Raw genomic sequence first — 17,055 nt, forward strand, 5'->3', positions numbered from 1 at the left:
TTGAAGAAAGGAACCGAGATCTTATGGTGATACAAGTCGTGTGCAAGTTTGGTTAAAATAGAATCATAAATGAAGCTGCTATTGTGCAGACAAGGTCAAAATAGCTAATTCTGGCCCTTTCAGGCAGGCCCCGACCTTAACTTTTTTCAGCAGTTGCCAGCAGGTCCACCAACTGCTAAAATCTAGCAGACCTGCTCAGACTTTAGTGAACCTCCAATTCTATAAAATAAATTGTGATGTTGTAGACGTCATAACTTCATATGACTCAAAGAAACAGGACTTATTTCTAAAATAATTAAAAAAGGAAGACTAGCAATCTGTTATCCCGAAAAATAATTATTTTGAAAAGTGTCCCAAAATATGGACACAATAATCATCATCCACCCGACCCGTGTTGAAAGTGAAAAAAAACAACTAACAATTATCGGTAATTATTCTGATGATAAACTAAGTAATTGGCCTTGTTTTCATCATCAATTAACATCCCCTCAAAGAGCTAAAAGAAGTGTGTCGGTTATTACGGCATCTGAAGTGGAGATCAAACAAAGCGGTATAGTTGCCCGAGATTGTCATGGCATTACGTCATGTTTTTGTGCCATGTGACACATCACTGTCTGATCCTACTTTCTCGATTCCATGTTGTAAAGAAATCAATAAAAAAGTTTTTTCTTTAATTTTTTAAAAGCGAATGTGCAATATCCCGAATAAACTGACCTGTAAATGTGTCGAACCATGAACGATGATAGTGGATATCCTACCTCTGTGACCTATTTGCCCTCAAGGAATTTACATTATTGTTTGAGAAGAATATCTTACAAAGTGTTGTGTCAAACAAGAGCTGTCGGAGGACAGCAACGCTCGACTATTCAACAGCCTTGTTGATTGAATGAATACGAGTCGAAAAAGGGACATAATTTAGTAAAAAAGCAAAACAGGGTTATGGAACCTGCATAGTGCTTATCAGCTCAGGACAGTGGACAAGTGTGTGAAGTTTCAATCCATTCCCATTAGTGGGTACTAAGATACCAGCTTACATAATAGGAATTTAACCAAAAACTCCTAAGTCGAAAAAGGGGCATAATTTTGTAAAATGCGAAGTTGAGTTATTGACTCTTTGCATTGCATGTCATATCATGACAGTGAACAAGTGTGTGCAATTTCAATCCTTTCCTATTAGTGGATACTGAGATACCAGCTTACATACAAAAACTTAACCAAAAATTTCTATGTTGAAAAAGGGGCATAATTTTGAAAAAAAGCAAAATAAAGTTATGGGACCTGCTTTGTGCATGTCAGATCATGACAGTGAACAAGTGTGTGAAGTTTCAATCCATTCCAATTAGTGAGTACTGAGATACCAGCTTACATACAAAACCTTAACCAAAAAATTCTAAGTCGAAAAAGGGGCATAATTTTGTAAAAAAGCAAAATAGAGTTATGGAACCTGTGCAATGTAAGTCAGTTTATCACAGTAAATAAGTTTGTGAAGTTTCAATCCATTCCCACAAGTGGTTACTGAGATACCAGCTTACATACAAAACCTTAACCAAAATTTTCTAAGTCGAAAAAGGGGCATAATTTTGTAAAAAAGCATAATAGAGTTATGGAACCTGTGCAATGTAGGTCAGTTTATCACAGTGAATAAGTGTGTGAAGTTTCAATCCATTCCCACAAGTGGTTGCTGAGATACCAGCTTACATACAAAAACTTAACCAAATCGGGACGCGGACGCCGACGCGGACGCGGACGCAGACGCGGACGCCGACGCATGGGCGAGTCCAATAGCTCTACTATTCTATGAATAGTCGAGCTAACAAGAGGGCCAAGATGGCCCTAGGTCGCTCACCTGAGAAACACACCATAACACAACATTTTAAACAGATTAAACATGTTTGACCTAGTGATTTCATGGAAAAAAATATTTGTTTAGTAAGTATTTTCTTTGATTTGACCTACTGACCTAGTTTTTGAACCCTGATGACCCATAATCAAACTTGACCTAGATTTCATCAAGGCTATCATTCTGACCAAATCTCATGAAGATCAATTGAAAAATACAGCCTCTATCGCATACACAAGGTTTTTCTTTGATTTGACCTGGTTACCTACTTTTTGACCCAAGATGACCCATTTTCAAATTCAGCCTAGACTTCATTAAGGTTATCATTTTGACTTAATTCAGGAAGATCAATTGAAAAATACAGCCTCTATCGCATATTCGAGCTTTTCCTTTGATTTGACCTAGTGACCTAGTTTTTGACCCCAGATGACCCATATTCGAACTTGATCTAAATTTCATCAAGGCAATCATTCTGACCAAAATACATGAAGATTAATTGAAAAGTACAGCCTCTATCGCATACACAAGGTGTTTCTTTGATTTGACCTAGTGACCTAGTTTTTGACCCAAGATGACCCATTTTCAAACTCGGCCTAGATTTCATCAAGGTAATCGTTCTGGCCAAAATTCATGAAGATTAATTGAAAAATACAGCCTCTATTGCATACACAAGGTTTTTCTTTGATTTGACCTAGTGACCTACTTTTTGACCCAAGATGACCCATATTTGAACTTGGCCTAGATTTCATCAAGGTAATCATTCTGACCAAAATTCATGAAGATTAATTGAAAAATACAGCCTCTATCGCATACACAAGGTTTTTCTTTGATTTGACCTAGTGACCTAGTTTTTGACCCCAGATGACCCATACTTGAACTTGGCCTAGATTTCATCAAGGTAATCATTCTAACCAAAATTCATGAAGATTAATTGAAAAATACAGCCTCTATTGCATACACAAGGTTTTTCTTTGATTTGACCTAATGACCTAGTTTTTGACCCCAGATGACCCATTTTCGAACTTGGCCTAGATTTCATCAAGGTAATCATTCTGACCAAATTTCATGAAGATTAACTGAAAAAAACAGTCTCTATTGCATACACAAGGTTTTTCTTTGATTTGACCTAGTGACCTAGTTTTTGACCCCAGATGACCCATTTTTGAACTCGGCCTAGATTTCATCAAGGTAATCATTCTGACCAATTTTCATGAAGATCAGTTGAAAAATACAGCCTCTATCGCATACACAAGCTAAATGTTGACAGACGACAGACAGACGACAGACGACAGACAGACGCCGGACATTGAGCGATCACAAAAACTCACCTGAGCATTGCTCAGGTGAGCTAAAAATGCATGTACCAAGAATCATTTAAAACTTATTAAAAACTGCAACGACACCACACTGCTTTATTTTAAAACCACATTTCTATTTACGTTCACGAGGTCACGTAACCTAATCTGCCGCGCTAACAGAAATCTGTTTGCCAAAAGTCATTTTACTCCATGTATTTAAATTGCTGCCGCTTTTTCATTATTTAAGATTTTTTAATTGTGTTTTTTGTACTTTCTGGTCAAAAGTCTGAATTTTATTACCATAGTATGTACCGTTTATTTACTTTAAGAAAGAAATAAATAATCAAGATCGCGCTGTTTGAAATTTTACAAAACATTATATGAAAATTTGATTGTTTTTAAAGAATTTTGCCTACATCCCTGTCGGTATCTTATTAAATTTTTTATAGAATTCAAACTGTATTAGTTCTCAAGCGGTGTTGAAAATTTGAAGCTATTATATTAAAAAATAAATGCACTATGTGCGTTTTTTGTGTCAAAAGTAACCGCGATGTAAAGTAGATATTACGATAGGGCGCACGTGCTTGTGGAATGGAAAATTACCAGCATGATGTTTTGATATTTTTACGATTCGCGGGTAAATTCCAGTTAATCCAGATAATTTTGCCTGATGTAAAGTTACCACGGAAAACCACTCGCCCCATCGGTGGAGTAGTCCATTCGTGCTATCCTGACTTTAACTCGCCAATGCTTATAACTGTGGAATGCTGTGCTTAAGGCAAAATCAACTTTCGTTTTGTGAATTTGCCGATATGGGTATGATTTTTTCCCCTTATTTTTCACTTTTAAGGGTTTTATTTTATTAGCAGACCATGACAGAAAATTGGTTGACCGTCGGTCTACCCAACTTTTGATAGTTAGTGGACCTGCCGATATTTTGGATGCGTCGGTCCAACGGTCCACCGCTAAGGTCCAGGCCTGTCAGGGGCCATAACTCTGGAACCCATACAGGAATCTGGCCAGTTCAAGAAAAGAACCAAGATCTTATGGTGATACAAGTTGTGTGCCAGTTTGGTAAAAATCAAGTTATAAATAAAGCTGCTATTATGCAGACAAGGTCAAAATAGCTAATTTTGGCCCTTTCAGGGGCCATAACTCTGGAACCCATAATGGGATCTGGCTAGTTTAACAAAGGAACCGAGATCTTATGGTGATACAAGTCGTGTGCAAGTTTGGTTAAAATAATATCATAAATGAAACCACTATCGTGCAGACAAGAAATTGTTGATGCACGGACGGACGGACGGATGGACTGACGACGGACGAATGGTGATCACAAAAGCTCACCTTGTCACTATGTGACAGGTGAGCTAATAATAAAAGATACAAAATTACAGTAGTCAAAAAACACCATATCTTTATATTCCACAAATTCAATGTTTTCCCACAAATATCAAGTTTTCTTCACCATAAGACTGCATCATATTCACATATTTTCTTTTCAGCATGATTACACAACATTTCAAATCAGCACAGGAGAATGTCAGCTCTTATGAAGTCCTAATCTGATAATACAAATGAATTCTGTTCCACAAAATGCTCAGAGAGCTTAACCATTATTCTAAACACACCTCTCTTGAGAGTATCTTATTCTCACAATTTGCATATTTTTGCTAACTCCTACAAGCCTTGCAAAGGGAATTATTATACATAACATGATACTTTATCTATGTATGGCACTAAATTTAATTAGAACATCCGTAGCAAGAATCATGAACTTTTGACTCTGGATAAAAGTTAGGTTTCTCATTTTATATTGATAAATGACTTTGATGTCTTCAATTATATTTCTTGCAGGAAAAGGTTATTACTGTTAGTATGGGGAGAAGTCTTTCTTAGGAAGTAACATTTAAGAAAATTTGAGGTCATATAGAGTGTATATAACCTGGGTGAGATAATACAAGAGGACCAGCATGGGTGTCAGTTGCTTACCTGACCTTGAATGTTTGACCTTGAACACAATGAATCATGAATGGTAACAACTGTGTTTAGTATAAACTAGTGGCAGCTAAAAGTGATCAAGTGCCTCAGTGCCACCACTTGAAAAAAAAACATTGTGGAGGATCTTACAATGATTATACAAAGTTTGAAGGAAATCCATCAAGCAGTTCATGAGAAGAAGTCATTTAAAGGTATTTCTTTATTTAGCTATTGTGGTCCCTAAAAAGGGGCCAAGCTTCCCCTTTTGAATGAAACTGGAAGAGGATCTTCTACTGATGCTACAGACCACGTTTGATGAAGATCAATCAAGTGGTTCATGAGAAGAAGTCGTTTAAAGTATGTCTATTTTTAGCTCTAGCAGCCCCTAAAAGGGACCATTGGTCCTACTGAACAAAATGTAAACAGGACCTTACAATGATGCTACAGACCAAGTTTGATGAAGATTATTATTAATATTATACCAGATTTATATAGCGCCCTTTTCATGATAAACACGTTCAAAGGCGCTTTACAGCAACTGCAGCCACACAGGGCGCGAAATCATCCTCTACTAGTACAGACACAGAGCGATCTGACCAGAGGGACAGAGTGAGATAAAGACCCCAGAAAAACAGAGAGAACTTTTCAGATACAGACGTGTCCGGCTAACTTAGCCTAACTCTTTTCGAATAGACAGTCTGGTTCTTTAACATGCCCGGTGTATAGCACCGATACACGCGAAGCCGTCTTTCCTGGGAAGAATCAGTACAGGCCTCTAGTTAGGTGGGAGACACTCAAGAGCATCTCAGAAATTTCCAGTGCCTGGACCGGGATTCGAACCCCGGACCTCTGGATTGACAGTCAAGCGTGTTACCACTAGACCACTGGCCCACCAAGATCCATCAAGTGGTTCATGAGAAGAAGATGTTAAAAGGATATTCTATTTTTAGCTCTTCTGACCCCTAAATGGTGTCAAGCACTCTCAACCACTTGAACAAACTTGAAATGGGACCTTGCCAGGATGCTACAGACCATGTCTGGTGACATTCTGAAGAGTAAAGTGAGAGGAGATGTTCATGTAAAATTGTGCATGCCGGACCATCCACTTATACTAATAGCTCACCCTAAACCTTTGGCTCAGTTGAGCTAAAAATTAAGGGCAAAAGTTAATGCACTGGTGAAAATCAATCTGATTTACTGAAGATCACTTCAGAAGATGAAAATCTTTTCAACAAATTAAGTAGTTTAGAGAATTAATAAACAAGACCTTGTATAACACTGAACATCAAAGTGATTTGTGCTATTAACATTAACAATTCTTAGAAAGGTTGTGGATGTCAAACTCATGTACATAAAAGTAGGCGATGTTACACTGTTGCAGAATAGCAATCAGGTACAGTGGACTAAGTATTGGATGCTGTTTAACTACATAATTCACATAGTCAGCTAATGATGGTGAACAAGTGTTGCAAGTTTTAAAGCAATAGCTTTGATAGTTCAGGAGAAAAACTGACCTAAACCAGGGCTCTCGCGAGTGGGCGACTTAGCGAAATAGGCGCTTTGGAACTTCAAACTTCGCTCAAAACTAGCCTCAAAGCGAAATGCAAGTCGCCCGATTTTCTTTGATATCCGCATTCGCTAATTACCGCCACCCGGACTGTTGACAATTCGCACGGTGTCAAATGAGTGTTGAATACACAGAGACACACGCCGAAAGCATAATTTAAGCTCCGCCTACGTCAGGTACTTGCGAGATTTTCCCGAGAAGTGTGAAAGCGAATCAAATTGTCCGATACACCAGAGTCGATTGTGTTTAGCCAATTAGCGCCACGGTTACGTCTTTGTCACTTCGCGTTTAATTGTCAACATGTTTGAGTGCAAAAAACAAAGTTTTTTTAGAGAAACTGCTGATTAACCATGCGATTAATTGGAATTTGGTACACAATTATTTGTTATCTATGATAAAAGAACGACATGTAATGTATTAACTATGTTTAAATTGACTTCCATAGATGAATTTATTTGAATATGTATTTCTAGATTACACAGTTTACTTTCAGTTTCATTCGAGTGAGATTCTGACATTCCTCGGTGTTAATAATAAACACTTCATACAAGATATAACCAAAATTCGGCGGGTTACATTTACAGGATCGGCTTAAATTTTGAAAACGATATTTTTTTTCAGAATTTTTTAACAAAACAATAACCACTGTATGGGAAATGATCTAACTAAGAAAATGAATGGTCACATCAATATTTTTATCAAGAAACAAGAAAGTTACAGCCACCTTTCGAATCACTGAACATCATTGCGGTAGGAAAAGTCTTCCCACTTCTCCTTAAAGTCTCCCCACTTCTCCTTAAATCTGCTTGAGGGAGAAGTGACTTCTCCCAAAAAATTGGACCTAGCTAGACCCCTGTAAACATAAAACTTAATCAGGCAACGCCAACGCAAACCAAGTGACGACAATAACTCATCATTTTTTCTCCTCAAAATATCAGATGAGCTAAAAACTAGTGTTTCATAATCGGACCCAAAGTGCAATAGATTATCAAATCGAATCAGAAGGGTACAATCGATTGATTATTAATCGAAACAGTCATATATATATTATACATGGTATTGTTAATTGGTTTCACCACCGTCTACACACTCAAGAACAGTAATGACAATATATTGTTCTTTAATTTATTTCAGTTGAAATGTATACAAAATGTACATGTAATGACTTGTAAGAGTAACATTCAAAACAACAAGAATCAGTATTTGTCTGTAAAATTGTATTGTCACACGTTTCGAACTAACAATTTTCTTCAACCTTGGTATATTGATGTGATTATCTCAGGACAATAATTAAAATGGAAATGTGAAATAAAATACATTGGTCACCATTCTTGTTTAAGAGCTTTTTCCACTTGAAAATAGCCAAAATCAACAAAATATCTAAAAAAAAAAAAAAACATCTTGAAAAGCAGATTTTTCCAAAACAAAAACAGTGATCTTTATTTCATACTTTTTATTTTCTATTTCCTCCCAATTGTTTGTACACACACACACACACAAAACAAAAATATTTACAGTAAAATGAAAAAAACACACACACACACTAGCTGTTGGCACATATATCTCCAAGAATTATATTTCTGCTTTTAAAAACCAACGAGTCTACAATATATATTTTTTTTAAATCACACCACGAGTGACCTACAGAGATATCTAAAGGATAGTGCATCACATCAGCAGTACATTCGTGTCAAAGATCAAAGCGGTACTCTGTTTGAAGTTTAAGAATTTTGATTGACAGGTAGAAGGGGTTACATCTGGGTGTGATGTAACACTGTGTATTGCAAATATTACGAATCTTGTGAATTTCTTTCGCCAGTTAGGGTTATTGGATTAATAGGATGTTTTAACTTTTATAAATTTTTACAGTAAGAAAATTTTGTTATTGTAATATTTTGACACGTTTATTTGACTTGTGAAACATCAGTGTAGTTTTATCCTCGGGGCAGACTGAAAAGATTATGCAGAGAAAAAAGATTGAAACTGAAATTAATATTTGTTTGTATAATTGTTTGAGAAATTATGACTGTAATAAATTCACGATTGTTACATATACGCAACTGAAAGAATGACAGCATCTTACAATCAGTCAAATAGTTGATTCTAACTATCTTTTGTGATGTGTGACAAATCCATTTAAACAAGAATATAATTATATTTCCCCTCGATTTTTCTCACTTTTTTGTTGGTAAACAATTGCTTCACATACTATCCGAACTTACAGGAACAGAAAATTATCCAAGTTCCCGGTATTTCAATGCAAACAAGTGCTCGTCCTAGACTAGTGCGCTTCCTTGACCAAAAATTTTGGCAAAATGGCGGAACAACTCCCGTCGTCGGAATCGGGTCCTGAATATGTGTAGATTCTAGCCCTATTCAGCAGGTTAAGTAAATTAATACATGGAAAATAAATGTATTATTACCTAGGGCTGTGGATCGTCAGACAAGTCGCGATCCGATCCGATCCGCGAGTCGGGGCTGACGATTCACAGATCGAACCACGGATCACCAGCCATAACTTTTAATGATACAAAAATGCAAGACCGTTATGTAAGTACCGTTTTCTTTATGGACTTTTCAGTTTCAGCTCCATTTAACAGTTTTGACTAATGTTTAATGTTTTGCTCATTAATTAAAGTCAGGTTTTGCGGGTGGACTACTGTAATGTTCGGCCATTCTTGCAGATGAACGATATGACGTCGGGCATTAATATCACAATATCTAGTATAAAATTCGTATTTTTGATAAGGAAATTTTATTTGTTGGAAAGAGTTTCGTATTTAGCTTTTTATTTAATTCAATTTCTCAAATAATAAATGTTTATTCACTGTTTTGACTGATTTCATATTAATTTTCGTTCGAAAATAAGACCGATGCTAACTATACCTAGGACATTTGTTTACATCCGGTCTAGAATCTGACAATGAGTAATCGTCTTAGATGTGCAAAAAATGCATTGAATACGTTTAATGTGGCTTTAATTTAGTTTTATTGATAGAATTTTACGCGTTGCATGCAATCGGGAAATCACTACTAAAAACCAAATAACAAGAGGGTCATGATGACCCTGGATCGCTCACCTGAGTAATATGAGCTACATGTTTCAAATGTCAAACTGATGATAAAATATTAAGAAAGTCAGTAGGTCACATTCATGGTCAATGAAATTCAGTTTTACAATTTGTGTGCAAAACTGTGTATGTCATCAAAATTTCAAGGCTGTATCTTAAACAAGAGGGCCATGAAGGCCCTGTATCGCTCACCTGACCTATTGACCTAAAGATCAACAAGATTAACATTCTGACCAAGTTTCATTAAGATATGGTCATAAATGTGGCCTCTAAAGTGTTAACTAGCTATTCCTTTGATTTGACCCCGTGACCTAGTTTTTGACCCGACATGACCCAGATCAGAACTTGACCTAAAGATCATCAAGATTAACATTCTGACTAAGTTTCATGAAGATACAGTCATAAATGTGGCATCTAGAGTGTTAACAAGCTTTTCCTTTGATATGACCTAGTGACCTAGTTTTTGACCCCATCTAACCCAGATTTAAACTTAACCTAAAGATCATCAAGATTAACATTCTGACCAAGTTTCATTGCGATATGGTCATAAATGTGGCCTCTACAGTGTTAACTAGCTTTTCCTTTGATTTGACCTGGTGACCTAGTTTTTGACCCGACATAACCCAGATTCAAATTTGTCCTAAAAATCATCAAGTTTAACATCCTGACTAAGTTTCGTGAAGATACAGTCATAAATATGGCCTCTAGAGTGTTAACAAGCTTTTCCTTTGATTTGACCTGGTGACCTAGTTTTTGACCCCACCTAACCCAGATTTGAACCTGAGCTATAGATCATCAAGATTAACATTTTGACCAAGTTTCATTAAGATAAGGTCATAAATGCGGCCTCTACAGTGTTAACAAGCTTTTCCTTTGATTTGACCTGGTGACCTACTACCTAGTATCTGACCCCAGATAACCCAATATCGAACATGTCCTAGATTTTATTAAGGGTAACATTCTGACCAAGTTTCATTAAGATCGGGCCAAAAATGTGACCTCTAGAGTGTTAACAAGCTTTTCCTTTGATTTGACCTGGTGACCTAGTTTTTGACCCCAGATGACCCAATATCAAACTCGTCCAAGACTTTATTGAGGGTAACATTCTGACCAAGTTTCATTAAGATCGGGCCAAAATTGTGACCTCTAGAGTGTTAACAAGCTTTTCCTTTGATTTGATCCAGTGACTTAGTTTTTGACCCCAGATGACCCAATATCGAACTCGTCCAAGATTTTATTGAGGGAAACATTCTGACCAAGCTTCATAAAGATTGGGCCAAAATTGTGACTTCTAGAGTGTTAACAAGCTTTTCCTTTGATTTGACCTGGTGACCTAGTTTTTGACCCCAGATGACCCAATATCGAACTCATCCAAGATTTTATTGAGGGTAACATTCTGACCAAGTTTCATTAAGATTGGGCCAAAAATGTGACCTCTAGAGTGTTAACAGTCAAATTGTTGATGACGGACGGACGGACGACGGACACAGGGCAATCACTAAAGCTCACCTTTGAGCACTTCGTGCTCAGGTGAGCTAAAAGTAAGAAAGCAGGTCAGTAGGTCAAGGTCACAGTCAAGTGACATCATATTACTTGGGGTCATCAGATAATTATAATTAAACAGTCTTGGAAATAGGATCAGATGATTTTTTAAGTAGTTTTCCTATATAACTCACATAATAACTAGAGACCCCAGGGTGGGGCCTCTTTTAACCCCAGGGACATAATTTGAATAATTTTGGTAGAGGACTACTAGACAATGCATCATACCAAATATCAAAAGCCTAGGTCGTATGGTTTCAGACAAGAAGATTTTTAAAGCTTTTTCCTATTTCAAGTCTATATAAAACTTGTGACCCCCAGGGCAGGGCCTCTTTTCACCCAAGGGGTACAATTTAAACAATTTTGGTTGAGGACCATACGACAATGCTACAAACCAAATATCAAAGGTCTAAGTGTTGTGGTTTCAGCTAAGAAGATTTTAAAACTTTTTTTCCTATATAAGTCTATGTAAAACTTGGGACACCCGGGGCGGGCCATATTTGACCCTAGGGGGATAATTTGAACAATCTTGGTAGAGGACCACTAGATGATGCTACAAACCAAATATCAAAGCCCTAGGCCATGTGGTTTTGTACAAGAAGATTTTCAAAGTTTTCCCTATATAAGTCTATATAAATCATGTGACCCCCGGGGCGGGGCCATATTTGACCCTAGGGGGATAATTTGAACAATCTTGGTAGAGGACCACTAGATGATACTACATACCAAATATCAAAGCCCTAGGCCATGTGATTTTGTACAAGAAGATTTTCAAAGTTTTCCCTATATAAGTCTTTATAAACTATGTGACCCCCGGGGTGGGGCCATATTTGACCCTAGGGGGATAATTTGAACAATTTTGGTAGAGGACCACCAGATGATGCTACACACCAGATATCAAAGCCCTAGGCACTGTGGTTTTGGACAAGAAGATTTTTCCTTTCAGTTGCCATTGCATGGAATTCAATTTTTTGAACAATTTTGAAAGGGGGCCACCCAAGGATCATTCCTGTGAAGTTTGGTGTAATTCTGCCCAGTGGTTTTCAAGAAGATTTTTTTAGAAATTGTTGACGGACGACGTACTATGCACTACGCACTACGGACGACGGACATCAAGCGATCACAATAGCTCACCTTGTCACTTTGTGACAGGTGAGCTAACTAAGGGCTGCGTTTTCAAAACGCAAAAACATGCCCTCCGAGTGTGTGACCAAAGAAGTTGTTTTTTTGAGGTTTTAAATATAACAGTGAAGATCATATGAAGGTCAAGATCATCTATATTTAGGTCATTTTGAAGGTCTTGCCACAAGGATTGTTGAGTACGAGTATGAACTAAATCGTGTCATTAATGTGGGCTGTATATGGAAGGAAGCAGACAAATGGACAGTTCAATTACTATATGCCCATGGTCAAAATAAGCACGAAGTCAAGACAAGAGGGCCATGATGGCCCTATATCGCTCACCTGGTTAAATGGTTGCTATGAAGATTTGCATTTAAGCTTGACCCCGGGGTCATGATTTGAACAAACTTGGTAGAGATCCACTAGGCAATGCTACACACCAAATATCTAAGCTCTAGGCCTTCTAGTTTATTTCTAGACATTTTTTGGAAGATTTTCCTATGTACAATCAAGTAACCCCAAGACTGTTAGATAACTATCTGCCAAGGGACATAAAAACTTAATACTTGCCTAATAGAAAGTCTTACCAGAAATCTAGACAAATTCCTGCCCACTTGTTTTCGCAGTTCTCCGAGTTTCTATCAATCGGAATGGATCAATTTCAAACCAGATGCCAACACTCCTATGCAAATAGGAAACAATTTCCAGTTAGAAAGTGTCAGCTTCCACTACAGTAACACAGTCAGTGTTTAATTATCTACTGACACAGAGAAAATCTCCATATTTCACCATCAATCCATACTGTCCCTGTAACAGAAACATATTGTCTATCAATCTGTTATCTAACTAGAACACTCAGATATATTCTAGTAATAGCATTATATAACCATCACAAAATCAAAGTAAATTTTCATTAGTAGAAATACCCATTAAATCAAAATAGGTTATCTAAAGATAATAACAATGTATAAAGAAAATCAAACATACTCCAGCAACTACGATCAAACCTATTGTGTACTTAGAAGCTTTAGAAATTCGTTATTTTGCTAAAAAGTAATGGCACAAAATGGAAAGCATAATATCAGAGGGTGATACCGATCAATACGTCTTCTATACTAGCAAGGTCTGATGAGAAGTTGCGGTGTGAAAGGACTCAGGTTTCTAGACCTATCATATTCACATCATGTAAATGATTTTTTTTGGGGTATCTGAGATTTAATATGGTGTAATAATTAATTTAATACAAACTACTTTTTTGTTGATTGAAATCAATAATGCAGTAATTCAAAATATCTTATCTTTTACATAACACATAAAGAAAATCGGAAATTGAACTTTTGACTGGCCGAAATATAAATCATTTGCGAAATATATGTCCTTAATATTGTTCCTTTAAAATAAAAGGTCTTAAAAAGAATCGCTATGTTGGACTAATGCAAGTGCAAATCCCTGGCAAATATTACTTACTTCAATGATGGACTTTAACATAAAACTTATACTTTCATAATTTGAGGAAGTAACCTGGAAAAATGGGTGGTAGCAGCAGAAAATGCTGATCCACTATTAAATATTACCCTAACCTTGTTTTGGAATTCTTCCCTGAGACAAATGACAAGGTTAAAGACTTCGTTTGGCAAAAAAACAAAAACAAAAAAAACAGACAAAATGTATTTCTGAACTGTTGAGTAAGTTTCATCATTTCAGTACACATGAGAAATCTAATAACTTACTTTTCAAAAACTAAAATCAGGAGGTGTTCTGTTTGCTGGCATAACATTCACACTGTCAACATCCTACAAATAAAAGATTGGCATATACTGTGACTTTTTCGCACTCTGGTCTTGATCCAATATTCTGTAATAATAGACTGCAAGATCTTAAAGAGAATTCCTATTGTTTTTTTCCTTTCATAGATTTTTTTTAAATTCACATATATGATAGGAAAATTTGTGCTGAAAACAATGAACAAATAAAAACAATAGGTCACCAGGCTTGTTTTTGTGAAAAAATGTTTTGAACACACCCACTGTTGCTGAAACTGCCAGCGATTTTTCAACATTTTCATAATTTTCTGCTTTTTTATAAATACCAACCAAAATGTACATCCAGGCAGCACAATACGGTTTTTTCTTTTTACAGATTTTATTATATACTTATTTGATATCATAGTCATATTTGTAATACTCTATCTACATCTACATCTACATCTTTCACCCAACCGTCGATTTCCGACTATCACTGGGCGGCGCTGTCAGACATGTATGTCTGCTAAAAGTTAAAAAAAAGTTAAAAAAATTCTTAACCCATTCCCACATAGACATGTAGCCTTATCAGCTATCTATTATGCATGCTTATGCAGGTTATCAGTATCCTTACAATAATGGGTACAAATGAAAAAAATATTGTTTCATATTTACTTTTGTGAACTTTTTTTAATGAAAAATACCCATAGTGAAGAATATTTTTTTAAATTTTGAAAAAACTCTTTCATAGAATTTTTTCTTTTTCTTCTTGTGTATAGATAATTGTGTTGTGAGCATAAAAATGGCTAAAAATGTATGGGTCACCAGGCTAAACTTTATGTTAAGACCGCTAGAATACAACACCTGCTCGGACAGAAATGGCGCGAACTTGGCCAAATTGATTACATGTATGTCTGCTAAAAGTTAAAAAAAAGTTAAAAAAATTCTTAATTCTTTCTATAATTGAATACTAAATAATCTGAAAGGTGATATTGTCTTATCAGTACTAAGTCAACTAGAGCTATCACTAAAGGTGATGAATGTACACCCCCCCCCCCCCCCCCCCCCCCCCCCGCATGCACTGACACAGTACATTGCAATTTGACGCACACAAGATTGCATAATTATGTGGACTGTATATATATATAGACTGTATGTATACAGTATAGTAACAAAAAACAAAGTCCCATAACTATGCAGAATATTTATCTAAAAGAATGTAACATGCACCATGCACAACTAGGGTTCAGGTACTGATCACTTGTGTGAAGTTTCATTAAATTGTGTGTAAGGGTTTGGTAGATTAGGCATGCACAAGATTGCATATGCAGACTGTATGTACATAGTATGTTAACAAGAAACAAAGTCCCATAACTCTGGAATTTTTGTCACTGAAAGAACCTAACATGCCCTGTGCACAACTACTGATCACTTGTGTGAAGTTTCATTAAATTGTGTCAAGGAGATGAGGAGAGATGGTGCGCACAACATTGTGTCTATGTATATAGTATAGTAACAAAAAAACAAAGTCCCACAGCTCTGCAAATTTTTTTTCTAAAAGAACCTAACATGCCCCATGCACAACTACTGTTGGTACTGATCACTTGTGTGAAGTTTCGTTAAATTGTGTCAAGGGGATGAGGAGAGATGGTGCGCACAAGATTGTGTCTATGTATATAGTATAGTAACAAAAAAAAAAACAAAGTCCCATAACTCTGCAAATTTTTTTTCTAAAAGAACCTAACATGCCCCATGCACAACTACTGTTGGTACTGATCACTTGTGTGAAGTTTCATTAAATTGTGTAAAGGGGATGAGGAGAGATGGTGCGGACAAGATTGTGTCTATGTATATAGTATAGTAACAAAAAACAAAGTCCCATAACTCTGCAAATTTTTTTTCTAAAAGAACCTAACATGCCCCATGCACAACTACTGTTGGTACTGATCACTTGTGTGAAGTTTCATTAAATTCTGTCAAGGGGATAAGGAGAGATGGTGCGCACAAGATTGCGTCTACGGACAGACAGACAGACAGACAGACAGACAGACAACCTGAAACCAGTATACCCCCCCTTACAACTTTGTTGTCGGGGGGTACAATTATCTTACATTATATGAACAACACTGTCTTCGTACTAAAATGCCATGTGAAAACACAACCTCAAAAATAGCAAGATACCTGTCAGGCATGATACTTGTCAATACAACATAAACCAGTATCAACATTTGATTACTGATATAACTTATCAAAAATGTTATTTCATTCAAAATTCCTCATATCTAAGATTGTCTGTAACATGTTTCAACAAATGTTGACTTCAGTTCAGTTTTCCACAGAAAGTGTCGGCTGCACAGAAAGATGCGCATAAAAAACTATAGGAATTCCCTTTAATCTTAAGCCAAGTGCCCTTGCCTTTGACATTGGAGGTTTCTGAGAAATAGACAACTAACGATTACTTTGTAACTGTGACTGTCACCTACTTGTCCTGACCTTTTTGTTCTGGAATAGAGATGGACTCTGCCTCTGGACATTTCAACACCTTAAATACCTCACCAATTTGAGGAACGTACTATTTTTATGTACATGCAATAATATTTTACTGCTAAAATTTCTCCATTTAACTTTCAGCAAACAAAAAGGGAGATAACTTTCTTGTGACATTGTACATGACAGAGAAATTGAAGTACAACATGTTGTCAAAGAAATAAGTAATTGGTGATACAGTCTTATTTATTTGTTTTGTTGGGTTTAATGTCGCACCGACACAATTATAGATCACATGGCGACTTTCTAGCTTTGATGGTGGAGGAAGACCCCAGGTGCCCCTCCGTGCATTATTCCATCACAAGCGGGCACCTGGGTAGAACCACTGACCTTCCATAAGCCAGCT

At 36.5% G+C, this 17,055-nt stretch overlaps 1 protein-coding gene across 2 annotated transcripts in view; it reads right to left on the minus strand.

The window, feature by feature from the left end:
• Positions 1 to 17,055, minus strand: part of LOC123529181 (protein dispatched homolog 1-like) — a 139,116-nt gene that overhangs the window by 77,575 nt on the left and 44,486 nt on the right. For both annotated transcript variants that reach the window (XM_053518338.1, XM_053518343.1), the window contains exons 2-3: positions 14,151 to 14,213; positions 13,008 to 13,227 (exon numbers count right to left, since the gene is read on the minus strand). The gene's annotated coding sequence lies outside the window, so the exon portion shown is untranslated. The remainder of the gene's footprint in view (positions 1 to 13,007; positions 13,228 to 14,150; positions 14,214 to 17,055) is intronic.

The sequence above is a fragment of the Mercenaria mercenaria genome, chromosome 1 (genome assembly GCF_021730395.1).
Source record: "Mercenaria mercenaria strain notata chromosome 1, MADL_Memer_1, whole genome shotgun sequence".
Classification (NCBI taxonomy): Eukaryota; Metazoa; Mollusca; class Bivalvia; order Venerida; family Veneridae; genus Mercenaria; species Mercenaria mercenaria.